Source organism: Ursus maritimus, unplaced genomic scaffold (genome assembly GCF_017311325.1).
Source record: "Ursus maritimus isolate PB19 unplaced genomic scaffold, ASM1731132v1 scaffold_7, whole genome shotgun sequence".
Taxonomy (NCBI): domain Eukaryota; kingdom Metazoa; phylum Chordata; class Mammalia; order Carnivora; family Ursidae; genus Ursus; species Ursus maritimus.
The window spans coordinates 81,047,639-81,066,873 of record NW_024426885.1 but is presented as its reverse complement, the minus strand read 5'-3'; positions in this window follow the sequence as shown (position 1 = coordinate 81,066,873).

Here is a 19,235-nt window from a genome sequence, read left to right as displayed (position 1 = left end):
TCCAACCCTACTCACTCATACAGCCAACATTCCAACTCAGGTCGGTATTCTCGGCTATTACACATGTTAAGATCTTTAGTGTTACTTGGCCATAGACTAGCCTATGTTCTCCTCTTTGCCTAGAATGCCTTTGCCTTCTGTTATACCTGGAAAATGCCTACACATCCATTAACATATTGGTTCAAGTTTTTTGCCTCATGTAAGAATTCTGAGTCCCCTGAGTCACCTTCTCTGCCATTACTTACTAAGTATTTATGGACCTGAAATCCTTCACTGTCTGTATGTTCATCTTCTTGTCCCTTATTGGGCTCTGAGCTTCTCTAACATCTGTATCGCCAAGTCCGCTTTGTAATCCAAGATAGAACCTGTCGCAGTGCTTAGCACTGGAAGGGTTCTCCGTCCATATGCGCTGAGTGAATTCTTATACCAAAAACATCTAAGGTATCTGCCAGTTCTCTTCCACTGATGGGACCTTCCTTATCCTCTATCCCCCACTGTACCACTGGGATAGTTCTTGCTAGACTCATAATAAGTATGACACAAAATGATACTCACAATAGCCATTCTCCATCCCTTTCCCTATATCTGTGAGTTTTATAATCTGTGAAAAGGTTGTATAAGCAAAGCAGTATGTCTCCATTATTCATAGTCCATGGAAACACCTTGATAACCAGTTAATATTCTGGACCTGGGTTAAGATCATGTTACATGGATTCACCAGTTTATGTTCCTACAGTGTATTCCCTAAAGATATGTTCCAATATGGGCACAAACACGTGTTTAAACACTAGCTTTTAAAATCAGATCTTGGGGGGGGGGGGCGCCTGAATGCCTTAGTCGGTTAAGTGTCTGCCTTCAGCTCAGGTAACTATCTCAGATGCTGGGATCCAGCCCAACATGGAGCTCCCTGCTCAGTGGGGAGCCTGCTTCTCCCTCTGCCCCTTCCCACCACACTTGTGCACACCCTCTCTCTAGCTCTCTTGCTCAAATAAATAAACAAAACCTTTTTAAAAATAAATAAATAAATAAATAAACAAACAAATAAATAAATAAATAAAATCAGATCTTGGATTTCAGCTTAGCCTTGACCCTAATCTTGACCTTGAACACTGCTATACAACACATTTTCCCCAATTGCTTTATTATAATTAAAAGTTTTTAATTGAATACCGACAACTGACAATTTAACCACTGCATCAAATTTTAACATCAAATTCCGAGGGGCCGACTTTTTTAAACATAAGATTTTCTTCATAAGATTTCAGGGAAAGTTAGAAGAATTTCAAGAGAGATGATAGTGACTGGTTTAATTTGGTAAAGAAGACATTCCTGTTGCAGAAAGCTAATCAACATTTCTTGTGCCAAAGTTGATGACATTGTTACGTCTCACTGGATAGCCAGGATAGCTTATGCTTAATAAGGGAAAATACTGCATTGATTTTATAATTGTAGAGATATATAGCATTATTCCAATGACTATGATGTGCCCTACTCACACCTTTCCCCTTTTTTGCCATTGCAGTGCTCAGTTCTTAAAACAAGTGATCATTTCCAATGTGTCATCCAAATCAACCATTAAGGGGAAACAAAACATTTCATGGCCCTTTTGTTTTGGAATGAACAGCAGTGGATGTCATGTTGCATTTTTCCAAGTAAATTTAACAGTGATGCACAGACTAACTAGATACCACTTATTCATACAAAAAGGTACAAATGGTGAAGTACAGTAGTAACTTGTATGCAAAAGTTCTCTGGGACCAAAAATTTATGTATGCAAAAAACAGGAAAAAAGTATTGAGAAATGCTTAGTGTTGTAAAAAAAAATTAAACAATACCTTTATGCAAGCACATTATTTAGAAAATATATCAATACCTCTACTTCTCAGTTAATAAATTTATAGTTATGTTAGGAAATGAAATACTGTTAAACTGTTTTTGCTAAATCTTTCTTTAATATATTCTGCTGTGTTATTGTAACCCAGAAGCTAATATTTTTATGATCATTAATTTTTCCATATTTTTATACACTTGAAAATACAAAAAAAGATACAAAAAGTAATACAAACACCTCTAATCTTACTACCAAAAAAGTCCAAAGTAACTTCAAATATTTTTATACTCTAGACTATTTTAAGTTTTATTTTTAAGTAATCTCTATACCCAACATGGGGCTTGAACCTACAGTCCCGAGATCAAGAGTTGCACACTCCACCAACTGAAACAGCCAGGTGCCCCTATATTCTAGACTTCTAAAATTTAAATACTTATACACAAATGTGGGATTACAAAACTCATACCTTTTTCCTCTTAATAATATAATAATACATTCCCATTTTCCCATTTTTCTGTTCCTCTAATTATTATTCTAAAAGATAATTTAAGGATGCATAACCTTATGTCGTATGGGTGTACCATAATGTATTTATCCCACATTATTGGTCATTTCGTTCGTTCATTTTCATTCACTCTATGTGACAACTTTTGGGAAAAAAAAATCTAAACGTCCTTTGGTATAAATCTCTGACTATGTCTGAATCCTAACAGCTCCAGCCCTAAGCCCTTCTCTGAAGATCAGACTCCATTAACAAAGATGCTGTCATCACGTGAGTGACTAACAGATAGTTCTAAATTAGCACGTGTGCAATTGGACGGTGGATTTTCCCCATTCTACCCCAAACGTGCTTCTCCCCCCATCTATCTTGTTTCCCTTTTCCAAACACTACTCCTTTCCCAGGAAAACCAGGCAAAGCCTAGGTGCTGTTTTTCTTCTTTTTCTTCTTTCCTCATTTCCCACACGTAATTTGCCAGTACATTTTATTAAGTCAGTGTTCATAACACATTCTCCCACTCTTGCAGTACCACCTAGCCCATCTAGGTGTGCCTGGGCCCCTGTTGGCTGTCACTTCCCACTGGCTCTCCCTGTGACCAGTCTGGACACCTGTCACACCTCTCTTCTGCTCACAATCCTGTGGGGGCTTTCAGAACACCTCAATAAAGTCCAGACTCTTTCCTGTAGCTGCCAGGGCCCCATATGACAGTCACCCGCCCTTGTCACCCTCATCTTCCACCACCCTCTTCCTCTTTGGCTCTTTGTCTACCAAGCCTTGTAGAAAATCCCCTCCCCTCACACTCAAGCTGCGTCTTCCTTTTTGTTCAGGATTCAGCGGACGTGCCATCGCCCTCAGTGGCTTCCTGCCCAGTGCGTAGGAAAGGAGACCCAACTGCTTTTAAACAGACCTCCACATTTTGTTTCCTGCATATGTGTATTATTTCTTAAATACTTGTGTATTTGCTTATCATACATCTACTCATCAGAACGTAACCTCCGTGGAAGCAGAGAAAAAACTCGGTCTCACTCACTCGCAGCTCTATCCCTAGAACCAAGAATAGTGCTTACTGTGTGGTGGAGACTAAATATTTACTAAATGAACAAATAAATCCATGGAGATGTATTACTTTAATTTGTATTAAATAGAATTTCTCAGTCAAAAAAATTTTTTTAACATTTTTTTAACTTTTTTTTTTTTAACTTTTTGCTTCTCAATCTTTAGTCCCCATACCTCCAAAATACCAGTTTTCCTTCTTATCACCCCAGTTATGTGGCAGGGCTAAATTTCCTGCACCGCCCCCCATATCCCACAGTGCATGCATAATTTTGTTTTGCCAGTTCAGTGGACAGTATTTAACCAATTTTCACACTAGTTTCTACCAGTGGGGCCCAAGTAGTTTGAAATTTGAAAATCTTTTTCATTAGAAAGCCCACTCATCTTTTTTTTTTTTTTTTACGATTTTATTTATTTATTTGAGAGAGAGAGAGAAGGTGCACAACCAGAGTGAGGGGGTAGGGGCAGTGGGAGAGGGAGAAGCAGACTCCCTGCTGAGCAGGAAGCCCCACACAGGGCTTGATCCCAGGACCTGGGATCACGACCTGAGCCAAAGGCAGATGCTTAACGGACAAAGCCACCCAGGCGCCCTTCACTGCTGACCCAGTCCATGCAGGCCTCGTGTTTCTGATGACATCTGGAAGTAAAGGATGAAGCAAATGGGGACGCGTTTATTGAGACCTTGTTAGTATACTTGTTTTCATTTAAGTACTTACATATAAGTCACTTGATCCTCATGACAACCCTAGAAAATAGATATTATCCCTTTTTTCCAGGCAAAGAGATGTTCTCTGAGGGATTATGGTTCATCGAACTAACAGGTTGTAGGACTTAAATGTGTGCCCAAGTCTGGCTCGTGCCAGAGCCTGAACTTTTAATGCGACATCGTAAAAATAAAAGGTTTGTGTCTGTCATCCAAAGCTTCTGAGCCTTGATCATTACGTTTCAGTGTGGATTCTGGATATCCGTTTTCTATTCAGAGCATTTTTAAAAGAAACAAGTGTCATTCCTTTAGAATAGTTTCACAGACTCGCGTATCTGTTTTACTAAATAAAGGAAAGTTTCGCAGGTAGTGAAATGGAAGAGACCGGAATCCATCATTTATACAGGCAAAGAAATGATAAACTGCTCTTGCACATTTCAGCAAACCTTGTATTTATGCATTAATAAAATCACATCATCAAAATTGGTGCAGATGGGATTTATATCATGTTCTAGACTTGCCTTCCTTCTCATAAAGGGAAATGTGTCCTTTATCCCAAGGTTGATGTGGGGCGAAAAGGCAAGAAACCATAAAGGGATCCATCTAGGTGCAAACCTTTTCTTTAGATTATATAATCAAAATTATGAATATTTATTTGTTTCCAAGAATAAGTAGATCATCACAGAAATGGCTTCAATCAGGAAGATGAGGTCAGTTTAGAGCGTGCATGGAATTGTTAAAGTTCCCCAGAGAGCTCACTTCAGAAAGAGTCTTCAGAATGTCACTAAAATAACCAATGTTTGGGATAAAAAGTAGAAGAACAAGAATGACTGAAGCTAAAAAAAAAAAATTAAGTATGAGGTTTGAATCACTTTTATACTAGTTCTTCAGATGTATGAATGACCTTTTCATGATTGTTCCTTTTTTATCCCAAACATTTAGCCATAGAATTCAATAATCGTGAAAAATTTCAAATGGGTTCTCAGAATTCTAAGTTTTTATGCTATAGCAGTCATCTATTTCGGGGCAAGGAGGCAACGTTTTAATGAAAAAGTTAGGTTTTGTGATTTTTTTAATTAACAGGAGGTAGGCATAGGGAACTGGAGTGTCTTCATTTATGGTAACTGTGCACACGGCTCAGTGCACATTTGACAAGAGGCTATTTGTAGGAAGCTAATTTCGAGTGGAAACAAATAGTTGTGAAAAATGAGGAAATCCTGCTTGGAAAAAAAAGTGTGACAGGATCACATCAAATAGGAGTGTTAGAGTAATTTACTATTCTAGGCAATCCAGCAGCTGGTTTATCTAAAGCGTTCCTCTTTTTCATGAGCCCTGGAACAGGGACAGGAAATGGCTCAAAAAGCATGCTGACTTTCCTCTAACAGATTTCTGTAAAACTTTAATAGCAAAAAATGAGTTTTAGAAGCTCAATTCTTAGCCATTTTGGGGACTCTTTAATGAGACAATGCATATATTTCTAACTTTAGTTACTCAGAAATTATCCTAGAATGGAGAATTTTCAAATAGAGTAAGGATAAAAGGAAACAAATTTCTGCTTATGTCATTCATAAAAAGTGTACTAGATTGAACTCAATACTTAGAATCGGTCTCATAGAATAATGAAGATTTTGGCTAACCATTGAGAAAACAATCCAGAGACCTACTGTAAAGTAGGATGTATGTAACATTTTATAAAACTGCACTTAATTGTTCCAAATAAGGAGATAGTCGGACTGGTATAAATAGTAATTGGAATCCCAAAAGATACAAGAACTAGAGGAGGTAAAGGAAACAGGTGAATCATACAATGTAAAAAATGTATCCTGAAAAATATTTAATGCAACTAATAACCTATAGGTAGGATTATCTTTTTAAAAAATCATCCCAAGAGATTTGAGTGAAATCTCTTTATAAAGTCTCCCCCCCCCCCAAAAAAAAAAGTAAAGTTTCCTTACCAGGGACTGGGGGATGGGGAAGATGGGGAGGTGTTGGCAAAAGATATAAACTTTCAGTTATACTGTAAATAAATGAGAGATATATCATAGGATGTATGATTCCACTGCAGTGGTTAGCCACTGCAACTAACGATATTTTTACATAACAAAATGCATTTTTCATTGGAATTTTTGTCTCCTTGACTCTAGATTTTATTTGGGTTGTGGAGAACAAAAATCAAATGCTGAGTATGAGTTTCCCAATGTCAGCGTAAAAAATTACCACACGGGCCTGGGTGGCTCAGTCAGTTAAACATCTGCCCTTGGCTCAGGTCATGATCCCAGGGTCCTGGGATCAAGCCCCTCAGCTGGATTCCTACTCAGTGGGAAGCCTGCTTCTCCCTCTCCCGCTCGCCCTGTATGTGTGCGCACGCTCGCTATCTCTCTCTGTCAAATAAAATAAAGTCTTTTAAAAAAAAATCAGTACAAACTTTGTTTATTTTCTCACAGTTCTGGAGGTCATAAATCCAAAATCAAGATGGTGACGGGCTGCAGTCCCCGCATGAAGGCTCTAGGGAGAATTCTCGCTCTTCCAACTTCCAGCAGCTGGTGGCATTGCTTGGCTTATGGCCACATCGCTTTTATCTCTGTCCACATCCGCTCCTCTTGCATATGGGTCAGATCTCCCGTGGCCTCCCTCTTGCACATCAAACACATTTAGCGCTCACCCAGGTAATCCAGGATAATCTCCCCATCTCAAGATTCTTAATCACATCTGCAGAGACTCTTCTTCCAAATAAGATCACAAGTGCAGGTTCCAGGGATTAGGGCCTGACATCTCAGGGGGCACATTATTTATCTACTCTATGCTGCATGGAGTTTCCTTTTCTCAAGTACCTTTAAATCTAATGTAGTTTGTGGAACATATTAAAATGTAGGTGTTAACTAGAGCTTTTTGTTAATTAAAACTAATCAAAGCTATCATAGCTCTAATAGTACAGGATAGCAGGGATTTGGGGTGAAAAAATCAGCTCTGTACCCAAATTACTTTTTACCCCAAATACTTCATCTGTTCTCAATAACTAAGGTCATACTTAAAGCTCTATGGTTCTGCGCTAATTGAATGTTGCAGAAACCAAGTTTTTAATGTTTCAGTACAATTTATTTATTAGAAATTTATATTCCCAAGTTTCTTGACGCATTTCCCCTAAATGGTCCTCGTTGATGTGTATTGAAAGTACATTAGAATACTTGCTATTAGGTATTTTTAAACTTCGGTGGCTAAGTGAACTCTCTCTTGTTCTTGTTCTGTTTTCTAGTGATAATTTCTTCACATTCAGGCAATTTGTTCTCATGGTAAAGAAATTAAGAAGATCAAAAAACAACTCTGGTCTGGTCTTGTTTTATAACATGTCCAGCTGGGAAAATGATACACGTTAAAACACCACGTGAACAACACTGTTTTCATCCCAAGCATCTTTGATTGTGATTCAGAAGCATGTCTGCAAGAGCAGACCAAGCAATAGATAATAATGTGAATCCGGAGATTATGTCATTGTATCTGTTATTATGTTAATTAGTTTAACTGAATGACTGATGTCCAGCAAGACATTACTCACTTTGGAATGCATTTCACTGGCAATTTATCATAGTAATAAGAGGCAGGAGAGACATATTAGTTCCTTAAGTGGCAGCAATTATACCTGCTAATGGAAAGAGAAGCTGTGGTTATTAAAACACACTGTATCTTTTGCTTCAGAGTTGGTCATCTTTACTTAGATGCCTGATTTCAGTTCCTTTTAATTCAGATTCTTCTGTGTACGTTTATTACCTTGAAGGATTCTCCAGTCCCAGGTGAATTATTTGCTTTTTATTCTAACTTTTTGTCAAATACAATGGGATTTGAATTCCTAGTGGGGCATGAACATTTCTCCTAGGAATGTGGATTTGAAGGGAAATTTGTAGAAACTTACTTGCTCTCCATTGACCCCACGTTCATAGAGAAATATTGGCAATTTAGTTATTGAGCTGTAGGCTCTTCCACACAGCCAGGCTCCTCCCTTATGGATCAGTGGGTCCGCGGCAGAGAGGCGGTCTGAGAAGAAAGGGTGCCCACGGAGTGCAGCTCTCTCTCGGTAACAAATACGATTCCTTTCACCGAAGACAAATACATACAATGTGTCTGGTGCAAGCTCATTCTCAATGATAGATTAAAAAATCTTTGCAGAATGTACCAAATTTGTGTGGAGTGAAATTAACCAGATCAAGATCTTTGTTCCAGGATGACTAGAAGAGCTTTCTAAGAAACACGTCACTGTATTGAAGGACTGAATGAAGTAGCCCTGTATTTCCTAGCTATCTCAGGAACTTCAAATGAATTCTTTGCCACAATTTCATGATTGCCCTTTCTTAATTGGAAATAGTGTTATAATATCCTATCAAAGAAATATTTAAGAATTATTGTTAGGGGCTTTCAACCTACCTCTGACCTCATTAAAACCAGTAAGCTCTCTTTAGGTACTTGCTCTCTACTTTAAGAAAGGAATTTGACGACGTCCTTTTGGCTGTAGTTAAACGCTCTCAGTGCAACACACATATACGGAAAAAATACAGTTCCGTTCTTTTAACCCTAAAACACTTTCAGAATTTATTCTGAAGCAATAATTCAAGCAGTGCCTTGGGTACTGCTCATTGTCTAGGGACATGATCGGCTTCAAGTCACCCACCACTCCCGTCGGTGAAGACTTCTGTACGTGGAGGTGAATGTGTGGCTTCCATGATATCATGGAGCATGTGATCCACATCACTCGGCAGGAGGCTGTCTGCTCCAGGCTCCAGGATGCTTCCCCCACCTCCTCTGCCCCACTTTCCTGTGACACTTACTGATGAAATCTGGATAAGTAGCAACCTCGAGGCGGGTCTGTTATGGCACAGTCTGTGGTTTTCCCTGACTGACTCCCCATTTCTTTGACACCTGCTGGTGGGTTCTCTCTAGTTCCTCATGGTGTCTTCACTGTATCCCATTCTGCTCCAGTGAGGCTGACACTCTGCCGTCCCTTCCCCCTGCTGTGATGTCCTGCTCTGGCCAGTCTGCACACAGCCCCTCAGCCACTTCTGAGCCTGTCTCTACTTCCAGGAACTGAGCCAGGTTAGGAAATGGAATTTGCTTGATCTCCCCTGTCCAGTCATGCTGGGCAGCCATGTTCTCATCATGGGACTGTACCCCAGGCTGGTGTGGGCAGCCTCTTTCCAGAGTCCAAGTAGGGAAATGAGACAAAAGCCCTGGTTTGCTTTGCTTTGCACTCTCTTCTTTAACCTGCCCTCCCATCCCATGGACAGCATGGAGAGAACAAAATAGGAATACATACCCCTTAGCCTTCTCCCTTCTGGCCTTTTTCCTGGGCCTCCCCTCTTAGTTCACTCTTCCCCAGGATCCACAAAAGGCAGCTTTTCCTGGATCATATACTTCTTCCGAATAGAAGCCGAATCTTAATCTCTAAGGAAGAATAGGGGCACGATCTCTGTTCCCCGGGTTATCTGCAATCCGAGTACTCCTCTGCTTAGCTCCTGGCAAAGTAAATGAGAGCAATGGGAATTCAGCAAGTCTGTTCTCTACATGTCATGCCTGGCTCTCATTGCCCCCTGCTAGAGAGAATCAGGTTCTTTCCATTCTGAGCCCTTGACAGAAAGAGAAAGACTACATTAGAACATAATTAAAGGAGAAAATGTAGGAGACATTGGTTTAATAATTACAATCACACTATCTCTAGTACTTACATAAGTGATGTGTGTATACATACATATGTAAGTATAATAGTCTTGTCACCTGCTAGCTATATGGCAATAAGAAATCTGCTTCACTTTGTAAGCTTTGGTTTGTACTCTCTAAGATGTGGCTATAAAAACACATAACTTGTAGGGTTGTTTTTAAAATGGTAAACAGGATTTAGTAGGTGAAATGATAGGTACAGTCTTCAAGAACCTTTGATACAGATCTCCTCATGATCTTTGACTCTGCACTCGGAGTCATTTCACAAACAGGCACATATAACTCATTGCATAATAACTCAGATGGCTACTATGAAGTCTATCAAAAGAGCCTTTGTAATGATTTTAAACTAAGAAAAATGTAAATATGATGGCAGTGCAAATTATCAGGAAATACATTTTTGTTTTGGTGGTAGGTTAGTAATTTCAACCAATTCGTCAAACTTGTGCCTTTGGAAAATGATCGTAACCATTGGGGTTGAAGAAATCCACTCCCCTTCATACTAAGAATTCTGATTCCAATGAGAAAGAATAATTGAGAGGGGGCAGAACAAGGTGTCAACTTTATTGCTAATAAAATCAAAGCTGGAGAACATTGGTTTACATAGGTGCTGAAGTGGGTTTCCCAATACTGACTGTCAAAGACGTAGACCAAGACAGCAGAGCTGGATGGAGTCCGGTGTCCTCACAGGGGTGGAATCCGTTCATACAAACATCCAGAGTGGAGGGACGTAGAGGAGGCTCACTTGAGCCCTAAGAGATTTGTATTTTAAGATGACTTCTCTAGGTTTATAATTTCCCCCATTGTGTGTTATTTTAGTAGTTTAACTGAATTCTGAAGATTCATCTAAAATTGGCTAGCTACTCCCTTCCTAGGAAATCAAAAAGGACACTTATGTTATACTTTTAAAAAACACAACAACAGAACAAAGAAAGGTCAGAGTGGCGCTTCTCATACGAACAGGTCAGAAGCTCCTGCTCTCGCTGGGAGAGGGGAGAGCCATCCCAGATGTGGAAATCTCTTCCCTTTACTTCCTGCAAGTTTTTACCAACATCAACAGTGCTGTGATTTGCAAATGGCCAGACTGTCAGACACACTCAGATCTCTAGTAACACTTGTAGATCAGCTTTATTTGCTTGAGGCTGAGCATTGATCTGTCCATTGTTTCAAATAATTGATAGTTGAGGGCACTTTTTAAATGAAAACAGTGAACCGGATAAAAGATGTTCCCTTAAATCATGTATCATGCTCAAAAATGTGAGCTGGGAAATACACTCTGGAGAGAAGTAAGTGACTTGGCTAGAGGTCACCTTGGCGAATGGGGTATATTCAGATTATCTGAACCCCTAGCTTTGGGTAAAGAGGTTCCCATTCCTTCTCATCTAACCACTTGCAAACAAAAATAACAAGAAATAAACTCACACTTCGTCCTCTCTGATAGTCGGGGCTACCGCTATGAATAATTCTGGGAAAATGGGAGGAGGGGAAGGTGCCAGATTAAATTTAGGGATTTATGTGAAAGTCTACAGCGAATTGGAGTCCCTGGTGCCAAACTTTCTTGCCTGCCCAGTTCGAGATGACAGCAGCTACTGAACAGGGATGCTGGGGAGCTCTCTCTTGATATACTCACTCTACCCAGAGAAATAACCTAAAGATCATAACAATTAAGGGGCTACCCAATAAAAGTCACTGACCAGGCCTTTGATCTCTCTACCACGAAGTGGACAAGCCCTCCCCAGTGTCCCAGACCTTCCAGTGAGCTTTTAGGGCTTTGCATGTTATTAAGAACAGACAAACCAAGGGGCGCCTGGGTGGCACAGCGGTTAAGCGTCTGCCTTCGGCTCAGGGCGTGATCCCGGCGTTGTGGGATCGAGCCCCACATCAGGCTCTTCCACTGTGAGCCTGCTTCTTCTTCTCCCACTCCCCCTGCTTGTGTTCCCTCTCTTGCTGGCTGTCTCTATCTCTGGCAAATAAATAAATAAAATCTTTAAAAAAAAAAAAAACAATAGACAACCAAGGAGCATAAGCTATTTGAGGAAAGACTCCAACAGAAGTGTTCCAGAAACATAGTGCAGAGAAAATCACAGGGAAAAATTTTAACAAGGAAACAGTATAAAAACATCTATCAAAACTGAAGGACAAACGTCTCCAGTTTGAAGAGGCATGCCATTGTCCCGTGCTTAAATGAATTAAGATTAACAATGAGGCACATGACTGTGAAATTTAGAGCATCTTGGAGCCCTGCTATTTGGTGTAATCTCTGAGACATGTCCTCCCACCCCGAGGAACCACCATGGACACACGCCTCCTTGAAGATGGCTGGGTGAAGACAGTCACCACCAGCTGTCCCTTCCCACAGTAACATTCCATACGAGCCCTACTGCTTCAGACTTCTTTTTTTCTTAGCGATTTCTGTCTACCACACTTCATTACTCTCCCCTGATCAGTCAGGGCAGTCCCAGGCCATCAGAAGTCTCAGAAATGCCCAACTCCAAATGGAAGTGGTCAAAGCTCCGGTCCCCTCTCTTAAAAGTAATCATTGTACTGATTCCTAAATGCAGATAGATATGTGGGCACTGGGCATTCCCATCTTTCTTCCCACTGGAATTCAATCTCTCGATACTGGTCAATGTGTTAGAGGAGAGCTGACTTCTTTGACTTCTTCTTCCAAGCCCTGGCTCAGCCAGTATGTCCTGTCAGCTACCATTTAATTATAAAAGTACCATGTGCCGGACGCCATGCTGAGTAATTTACATATGATGTCCACTTACTTTTACAAGCATCCTATGGGGACGTTACAGCATTCCACATTGAAACTTGGATTTGACCTAAGGCTGCATTATGAGCCATTTTGCCACCAAAATCTCCTGCAAGTTGCCACGTAGGAATTACAGATTTGCACGGGAGTACAGATGGGGGTGCTGGGGGAAATATTCCTTTATGCAGAATGATTTTGAGCCCTGGGGGATTCCCGCAGTGAGTGCTGGAGATCCTAGACCACCTTGATGAAATGGAGAAAAGATACCAATGTATACATTTTTCACAAATTCAGTCCTCTTTTCCAGGCACTTAGGTAGATCAGAGATATTGCTAATTTTCTGTCTGGAATGGAGAAGTGTATCATTTCTAGACTATATATCAGTAAATTATTGTTAGAAATGTGATATTGATGAAGGTCATGTTGAATGAGATTTCCTAATTCAGTATAAACTTGTATCAGGACAATGTGCATGTTTTCCAGCCAGTGTGCATCATAATTAATAATCATCAGCAATGAGCAAATTCATACATTTTTATTTGTCTCTACTGCTCTTTTAAACCAGTTTATTTAAATGAAGCCTTCTATTTCCATTAAGTACTTAATACATCAAATCTTTGTTCTCAAGGATTATTGGATTTTTATGCATCATTTTGATGTAATGATACGCCCCTGGTCAAATAGTTAAGTAAAGTGACAAGGAAGGCCAGTTCTTCATGGGTGTGATCTGGGATGTTTGTTATTTACACACATCCATTGTCTCAAATTTCTTTTAAAGGAACTATTTTTATTTAAGAGAAATCAAATCATGTTATTAAGGATGACACAAAACATTTCCAAAGTACAGAGAGAGGAAAACTAGCTTGTATACTTTACATCTAATCCTCCCTTGTCTGTGATTCTTTATATCCCTCTTGGAATTTAACTTTCACTTCCAATACTCTTCCTTCTCCAGAACATCCTTACCTTCTGCTTCGCTTAGCAGGTAGTGCATACCCTCCCATTCACGCCAAGCCTCCAAGGGTTCTCTGGCATTGGGAGGACTTTGACCTGAGCCTTGTTCTCCCATGGACATAGAGAGCAGGGAGAACCCCATATCTTTTCTTCTTTCCATATCCCTTCCCATTACGACACTTGTAATCCGGCATTCACTTCCCCTCTTCCCCTCTAATCCTTCCTTCCTCCTTCCAGAGCTGTGCGGATTGTCTCACAGGGCAGTTCTACTGAGGACCTTCTGTGAGGTTAAATTCACGAAGATGAGGCTACTGAGTAATAGTATATTGAAATATCGTCAAGAAAAGATTCTCTGTAGAAAATTACTTTGATTAATTTAACACTGATCCATCCTAGCCAAAAATTGGCCGTGGATCTCTGGCAGGTCCTGGAAATTCTCTTCTTTAAGCCATATTCTTCCCCAAATGATTGCTAAATTCCTTTAATGATTTTACTACATAAGAAAGAGTCATTGGATGAGAACAAAATTATATTAAATGCACCTAACCCATATTAAAAACAGTCACTTGTAAATGTCTGTAATCTCATAGAGCAGTGCAGTAGCGGTCCCCATAAACCATGCTTTTTATCTGCTTTAATTCTCTTGCGGTTAGCAGCTCTTCTGGTCAAGGATCTCCTTTCACTGGCCTTCAGGTCCCCCATTAAATCTCCTCCCTCTGGAATTGTCCTGTTGCCTTCTAAATGATGGCGCTAAGTTTTGCTCAGAGCATATCTCTGAGCTGAAATCCCCATTTTGTAGATATATTAATCTCATCCTTCTACTAACTTTCTCGTTTCTGGACCCCAAGTCTTCCTGTAATTCTTTCCCAGTGCTTTAACATTCTGGACCTTGTCTTCCACACCAGGTCCCCACCACCCCTAGAAAGATTCCTAGTCAGTTATTCGGTTGGTGATGGAGGCTAGGTGTGGTCTCTTGTCTCCTGATTGAGCGGTCTTTGCAGAATGCCAGGACTACCCAGCTATCAACACATCTGAGAGCAATCCTCACCAACCCACCCAACAGTCTATCAAGAGTTAGTCTTTTATTCACATACAACTAGCTTTTGGTAGGGGGAAGAAAGATTTGATCTTCCCATTCCTTGCCCCATTTTAGCTGATGCCCAGCAGAGCAGCCAAAGTGATCTTTGTAAACCATAAGCCTGTTCATCTCACTCTATGGCCCCTCACTTCACTGAGTCAAAGCCACGGTCTTTATAGAGTCCGAAAGACCCCACATGGTTGGATGTCCATTTCCCATTGGGCCCCCTCTTCTGCTTCTGCCTCTCACCTCTCTCCAGCTGATTGTCCCTGCTGGTCCTCACACGTGCCACACATGCTTCCACCATGGGGCCCGCGCTCTGGCTTTGGGCCTGGAGCACTCTTCCCCAGATACACGCTGGGACAACGCCTTCACTTGGTTCAAGTCTTTGACGAAATCTCACTTCCTTTACCAGGCCTACCTAGACTGCCATGAGGAATAGAGCAGGCTGTCCCTCCTGCCCACTGTACCGGGGCACATCCTGTCACTCTCAGCTCGCTTTATTTATGCTTTTTTTTTTAAACCATGTGCCCGTCACTTTTTGGCATTCTCTACAATTTACTTTTTTACTGGAGTTTTTATTTATTGTCTTATTCCTTCTGTGATGGTTAATATTCAGTAAGTGCAATGATTTTCATGTTATTATGATTATGCTTGTCATCACCATCATCACCATCATCGTCACCCAGGGCAATACCTGACACATAATAGGTCTTCAAAAATATGTGTTGAATGGAAGTAACAATCTTAGCCAATTGACATCTTGGCCCTAATGTTATCCTTAGAATAGAGGACACCATTTCAGAATTTACAATGCTCATCTTATAGTGTTGGAAACTATGTCTTGCATTTGCAACAACGTGGATGGAACTAGAGGGTTTTAAGCTAAGCAAAATAAGTCAATCAGAGAAAGACAGTTACCATAGGATCTCACTCGTATGTGGAATTTAAGAAACAAAACAGATCATCAGGGAAGGAGGGAAGAATAAAACAAGATGAAATAAAAGAGGGAGGCAAACCATAAGAGACTCTTAATCACAGGAAACACACTGAAGGTTGCTGGAGGGGAGGGGGTTGGGGAATGGGGGACGGACATTAAGGAGGCACATGATGTAATGAGCACTGGGTATTATATGAGACCTAAGAATCACTGATCTCTACCTCTGAAACTAAAATGAAAGAAAGAAGAAAGAAAGAAAGAAAGAAAGAAAGAAAGAAAGAAAAGGAAGGAAGGAAGGAAGGAAGGAAGGAAGGAAGGAAGGAAGGAAGGGAAAGGAAGAAAGAAGGGGAGGGAGGGAGGGAGGGAGGAAGGAACTATGCCTTGATTCTGATACAAAATAAATGTCAGTATAGTGAAACTCTTCAAGCCTCGCATGTCCAAAGAGAAGGACTAAGGGATTTAAATTAAGGAGACCCAAGTTGTTGTTTTTGCTTTTCCAACCGGGGTATTATTTTTGTGCTTAAATTTCTCTTTTTATGAAAATAGATTCAAAACAAAGATTCCCTCTATTTATTAGCATTTGATCTTTTTAAAAGGCAGAATTCTTTGAGTAAAGCAGAACAGAAAGTGGGGAAGGTTCTTACACCTCTGGTTAACCAAAGTCATCATCAGTCTGTTGTGCATGAAGAGAGAGAAACTGCAAATCCTAATAAAGCCCAGGGATAACCAAAATAAATCGTATTATTTTAATCCTAATATCTTCTAAGAATCTCCAAGGAGGGACCAGAGTCTTTTTCGACTTACTGTGTTTCTGAATTCATTGGCTCGCACCCCCTCTCACTTTCTAGAGAAAGTAGAACACCTTTGAGAATAATGGTTAGCTTTGCCTCATGCCCAGGACCCAGAGTTCATTCTGACTCCTGACTTAGGTCACTGGCCAACGTGGGTGGGCATTGAAGGTCCTGGATGCTTTGTGGTGTCTTGTCAAGGGATTCCTATTTTCTCCTAGGGTGAGCCAGTCCTTTGGGTTCTATGCTAAACTAAGATTCCTTTCTAGAGGTTGGAAAAACTAGAGGCTTTCGAGCCGGGAAGGCGGCAATGCTCAGTGACCTCAGTGACAGGACCCACGGGCAGCCACTCGTCAGGGCTGGAGCAGGACGGCTGGGGGATGACATCCTGGACCTGGAATGTGTGTGTAGTCCCACAGGCTGTGTACCTTTTACAGTTTTTGAACACACACACACTCATATTTTGATTATCTTTGTTGTGACAAAAACCCCACATGGCGTTAGATTTACCGTCCTAACCATTTCAACGTGTACAGTTCAGTGTTATTAAGTACATTCGCAGTGTTGGTCTGCCCACCTCCAGAACATTACATCCTGCGAGGTTGAAACTCTACCCCCATGGAACAGTAACTCCCCGTCCCCTCCTCCTCCCAGCCCCTATAACACCATTCCACTTCCTGCGTTGCTGAATTTGACTTTTCTAAGAACCTCATATATGTGGAAACATAGAGTTTTTGTCGTTTTCGTGCTGGTCTTGTTTTACTTAGCTTAGTGGCCGTTAGGCTCATCCATGTGTAGCCCGTATCAGAATTTTCTTCCTTTTTTAGAGCCAGATAATATGTTAATATGATAATATGTCCATTGTATAGACACATGACGTTTTGTTTATCCATTCGTCCTGCGAGGCTAGACCTCTCCCCACATCCTATGCTCCTCCTCCCAGGAATTGTAGTTAATGGCAATTTTAAGTGAAATAATCATGGTTGGAAGAAGTACTTGAGATTATTCAGAAAGTGTCATCGGAGAGAATATTAGAATGACTCTTATTTTAAAGCATGGTTGACAGAAGTAACTGGTGAGCAAGTGTGGTCCATGATGAGGAAGTAATGAAAGTTCACCATGCTTCATCGCAGCAAAGAAACCTGCAGCTCCTCGTTGTGACCCTCTGAAAAACACACATTGTGCTCACAAACACATAGGAGCAAAATCCTTCTGGGTAAAGACCAAACACATAGAGATTTTAGCTTTAAAACTGAGTTATTTATTTCTCCATATGAAAACATTTCCAGGGGCAAGAAATGATCACAAACAATCAAGAATTTTTTCTTTTTTTTTTTAAGATTTTATTTATTTATTTGGTGGGGGGCGGGCACAGAGGGAGCATGAGAGGAAGAAGCAGACTCCCTGCTGAGCGGGGAGCCTGAGGCGGACTCAATCACAGTACCCTGAGATCAGGACCTGAGCCAAGGCAGATGCTTCACCGACTGAGCCACCCAGGCACCTCACAGTCCAGAATTTTCAAGACCATTTGAGATCTTTAAACTGAAACTGAAATATTAGAAACGTCATCTGTGATTCTTTCTCTAAATTTGTAAAAGACTCGAATCCAGAGGCTTCTAATCATCTCCAGCTAGGTGTTGTTCTGGTCTTGTCTCGTGTAGCCTTCTCTTTCTCCTTCCTTCCTCCCTTCCTCCTGCCTTCTCTCCCTCTCTTTCTTTCTTTCTTTCTTTCTTTCTTTCTTTCTTTCTTTCTTTCTTTCTTTCTTTCTTTCTTTCTTCTTTCTGTATTTGTTCACTGATAAGGTTATGATATGACCAATACCCTTTTAATTTTATTTTAAAATGAGAAATCCAGGGCGCCTCGGTGGCGCAGTCATTAAGCGTCTGCCTTCCACTCAGGGCATGATCCCGGGGTCCTGGGATCGAGCCCCACATTAGGCTCCTCCGCTGGGAGCCTCTTCTTCCTCTCCCACTCCCCTGCTTGTGTTCTCTCTCTCTCTGGCTGTCTCTCTCTGTCAAATAAATAAATAAAAATCTTTAAAAAAATAGAATAGAATAGAATAGAATAGAATAGAATAGAATAGAATAGAATAGAATAGGATAGGATAGGATAGGATAGAATAAAATAAAATAAAATAAAATAAAATAAGAAATCCTTCTTTGTTCGTATACATTTTGAAAACCATGGTGGAAAACAAGCTGTTCAGAGAAAATTCATAATGAAACAGTTCTCACATCTGAGGGGAAGATGGGCCAAACCTGTAGGCCAGCTCACCTGGGACTGACACATGATCTTCCCATGCGGGGGGGTAGGGGGGCACATGGCAGGTGTCCTTACCACCACAGGCATCATCCCCTCCCCTGCCTCACAGTCACAGAATGATGGGTTCTATAAATTCTTAAAACCGTTGGCAGCATGCCCTTGCAGTTGGGTTTGGGAATAATGATTGCTTCTGAGTACAAACTGTTTAATAATTTTGCATCGCTACCTATTCCATTGTAAAACTTCTGCATAAAATGCACCATGTTTGAATGTAACATTCTGGTTTTTTCCCCCAAGTCTTGCTTCCTGTCAGATTTATGGCTTGGTTGCCATTTCGAATACGCCCAAGCCGTGCATTACCCTGAAGGAGGCAAGTCCTGTTTACAGCATCCTCACTTCCCCTGTCAATGCCATTTCCCTAAAGTGCCCATGATGGGCATTCTGATCCCTCCTGAGAATCATTACAGTTCTAGCAAAACCCTGCTCATGAAGGAAATGACAGACTTATTAATGTGATGACATTAATATCTGAGAGGGCTTATTATGTCATTCTTCCCAAGGGTATGTGCATGTTTATAATGGTCAGTGCTTTATGCCCGAGGAATAGCACTTGCGGGGAGATTTTGAATGTCTAAAGTGAACCAAAGAAATGAGACTTCTTTTTGT